The sequence below is a fragment of the Oncorhynchus clarkii genome, chromosome 14, assembly GCF_045791955.1.
Source record: "Oncorhynchus clarkii lewisi isolate Uvic-CL-2024 chromosome 14, UVic_Ocla_1.0, whole genome shotgun sequence".
In the NCBI taxonomy this organism is placed as follows: domain Eukaryota; kingdom Metazoa; phylum Chordata; class Actinopteri; order Salmoniformes; family Salmonidae; genus Oncorhynchus; species Oncorhynchus clarkii.
This window is the reverse complement of record NC_092160.1, coordinates 34,649,321-34,653,171: the sequence shown is the minus strand read 5'-3', so window position 1 is coordinate 34,653,171 and position 3,851 is coordinate 34,649,321. Positions and strand designations below refer to the sequence as shown.

Here is a 3,851-nt window from a genome sequence, read left to right as displayed (position 1 = left end):
AAGCACGGTGGCTAGGAAAAACTCCCTAGAAAGGCCAAAACCTAGGAAGAAACCTAGAGAGGAACCAGGCTATGTGGGGTGGCCAGTCCTCTTCTGGCTGTGCCGGGTGGAGATTATAACAAAACATGGTCAAGATGTTCAAATGTTCATAAATGACCAGCATGGTCGAATAATAATAAGGTAGAATAGTTGAAACTGGAGCAGCAGCACAGTCAGGTGGACTGGGGACAGCAAGGAGTCATCATGTCAGGTATTCCTGGGGCATGGTCCTATGGCTCAGGTCCTCCGAGAGAGAGAAAGAAAGAGAGAATTAGAGAGAGCATATGTGGGATGGCCAGTCCTCTTCTGGCTGTGCCGGGTGGAGATTATAACAGAACATGGCCAAGATGTTCAAATGTTCATAAATGACCAGCATGGTCGAATAATAATAAGGCAGAACAGTTGAAACTGGAGCAGCAGCACAGCCAGGTGGACTGATGGGGAATGCAGTCAGAGGCTATAAAGGTGCTGCAGATGACAGTCCCCCCCAGTTGTCTCTTTGCTGAAGCCATGAGTGCACGTTTCAGTGCCCAACAGGTCGTAGATCTGATTTTATCAGATGTCCAGGAGGAACAAGAGAACAATGATTTAGAAGAGGAGGAGGAATCTGAAGAAGAAGATGGGGAAGAATACAACCCAGAGCAAGATGCATCATCTTCAGATGAAGAAGAAATCCCCTAAGCTGAAAGAGAGACATTTTTGTCAGCAAAATAACATGGTCCTCGTCACCATATGACAGCCAGGGCAGGATGGCAGCACAACATGCCATAAGGACAACCCCAGGGACCACACGACATGTAGTTGCCCAGGACATCGCCTCAACATTCTACATGTTCATCACACCAGCCATCGAAAAAATAATTCTGGAGATGACAAATTTGGAGGGTTTCCGTAAATATGGAGACAACTGGAAAAGGATGGATGAGATTGACCTGCGTGCCTACATAGGGCTGCTAATCCTAGCAGCTGTGTATAGGTCCCGAGGCGAGGCTACATAGGGCTGCTAATCTTAGCGGGTGTGTATAGGTCCCGAGGCGAGGCTACATGTAGTCTCTGGGATGCAGAGAATGGAAGGGCGATTTTCCGTGCCACGATGCCACTGAAAGTCATTCACACTTTCTCAAGAATGCTACGATTTAATAGCCTTGAGTCAAGACCTGCAAGACGTGTGAGAGACAAACTGGCAGCCATAAGAGAGGTCTGGGAGAAGTGGGTGGAGCCATAAGAGAGGTCTGGGAGAAGTGGGTGGAGCCATAAGAGAGGTCTGGGAGAAGTTGGTGGAGCCATAAGAGAGGTTTGGGAGAAGTGGGTGGAGCGTCTGTCATACCTCTACAACCCCGGGCCTGAAGTAACAGTGGAGGAGCAACTGGTTCCATTCAGAGGTACATTTTTATTTTCATATGTAATGTAAGTGATTTTCACTGTTCATTTTATTATGTATTGCTGTAATATCATTGATTTATGTGATGTGTTTTCTGTGACCCTGATACTAATTACTGATAGTAATCTCTTTTGTCAAAAGGTCGCTGTCCTTTCCGGCAGTATATGCCCAGCAAGCCAGCAAAGTATGGCATCAAGATATGGGTGGCCTGTGACACACAATCCAGCTACGCTTGGAAGATGCATGTCTACACAGGGAAGCCGACCAGTGGAGGCCCGGAGAAGAACCAGGGGATGCAGATTGTGCTTGTTATGACAGATGGACTGAGGGGACACAATGTCACGTGTGAACAATTTCTTCACCTCTTATGAACTCAGCCAGCAGCTCCTGAAGAGGAAGATCACCATGGTTGGCACAGTTAGAAAGAACAAGCCTGAGCTCCCCCTGCACTCCTCACAACAAGGAGAGAGAGGCCTTCTCATCAAAGTTTGCCTTCACCCCCACCACCACTCTAGTTTCTTACCTCCCAAAGAGGAACAATAATGTGGTCCTCCTGAGCACACTGCACAAAACGGCTGAGATCAGTGATCGTGAGGACAGGAAGCCAGTCATCGTCTTGGACTACAACCACAACAAAGGAGGCGTGGACAACCTGGACAAGGTGATTGGAACTTACAGCTGCAGGAGGATGACCCCCCCCCCCCCCCCCCCCCCCCCCCCCGCTGGCCCCTGGTCATCTTCCATAACATCATTGATGTGTCCTCATACGATGCCTTCATGATATGGAACATGATCAACCCTACCTGGATGCCTGATAAGCAGAACAAGAGGAGGGTGTTCCTGGAGCTGCTGGGAAAGGCACTTGTAACCCCACACATTCAAAGAAGGGTCCACCTCCCCTGCACAGCAGCCTCTGCAGCGCTTGTGAAAGCTGTTCACGGGGCTGAATCTTGTCCTGATCCACCGGAGGCTGCAGCTGGGGCAGGCAAGAGGAGGAGATGCCAATTCTGCCCCCCAAAGAAGGACTGGAAAACAAATACTCTGTGCTGCACATGTGATAAATACATCTGCAAAGTCCAGGCACACACACTTACTGTCCTACATGTGAGAAATACATCTGCAAAGTCCAGGCACACACACTTACTGTCCTACATGTGAGAAATACATCTGCAAAGTCCAGGCACACACACTTACTGTCCTACATGTGAGAAATACATCTGCAAAGTCCAGGCACACACACTTACTGTCCTACATGTGAGAAATACATCTGCAAAGTCCAGGCACACACACTTACTGTCCTACATGTGATAAATACATCTGCAAAGTCCAGGCACACACACTTACTGTCCTACATGTGATAAATACATCTGCAAAGTCCAGGCACACACACTTACTGTCCTACATGTGAGAAATACATCTGCAAAGTCCAGGCACACACACTTACTGTCCTACATGTGAGAAATACATCTGCAAAGTCCAGGCACACACACTTACTGTCCTACATGTGAGAAATACATCTGCAAAGTCCAGGCACACACACTTACTGTCCTACATGTGATAAATACATCTGCAAAGTCCAGGCACACACACTTACTGTCCTACATGTGATAAATACATCTGCAAAGTCCATGCACACACACTTACTGTCCTACATGTGAGAAATACATCTGCAAAGTCCAGGCACACACACTTACTGTCCTACATGTGAGAAATACATCTGCAAAGTCCATGCACACACACTTACTGTCCTACATGTGATAAATACATCTGTAAAGTCCAGGCACACACACTTACATACTGTCCTACATGTGATAAATACATCTGTAAAGTCCAGGCACACACACTTACATACTGTCCTACATGTGATAAATACATCTGTAAAGTCCATGCACACACACTTACTGTCCTACATGTGATAAATACATCTGTAAAGTCCAGGCACACACACTTACATACTGTCCTACATGTGATAAATACATCTGTAAAGTCCAGGCACACACACTTACATACTGTCCTACATGTGCTAATTAGAGTTGATTGATTTATGTTATTCACGTTTTTGTTTTGTATCTATTATCGTATAGTTATTGTTTCCCTTCCAAACTACTTTCTGCACATTTCTGCTACTTTCTTAGGCTATACAAGTGATATCTCTTGCTAAAAAAATACGTTTACACCTATACAGTACCTTTAGCAATAATAACAATAATAATAATAATAAACCTCTACTTTAGTAAAGAAAACAATTAGTCAGTTAAGAACAAATTCTTATTTTCAATGACGGCCTAGGAAAAGTGGGTTAACTGCCTGTTCACGGGCAGAATGACAGATTTGTACCTTGTCAGCTCAGGGGTTGTGAACTTGCAACCTTCCGGTTGCTAATACACCACTCTAACCACTAGGCTACCCTTCCGCCAGGTTGTTTCTTCAT

At 45.9% G+C, this 3,851-nt stretch overlaps 1 long non-coding RNA gene across 1 annotated transcript; it reads left to right on the top strand.

Moving 5' to 3' along the window:
• Nucleotides 1–579: 579 nt before the first annotated feature.
• Nucleotides 580–2,090, top strand: LOC139366090 (uncharacterized). The gene is made up of 3 exons (XR_011626719.1): nt 580–1,015; nt 1,066–1,421; nt 1,562–2,090. It is a non-coding gene; the product is annotated as an uncharacterized lncRNA (long non-coding RNA).
• Nucleotides 2,091–3,851: the final 1,761 nt, after the last annotated feature.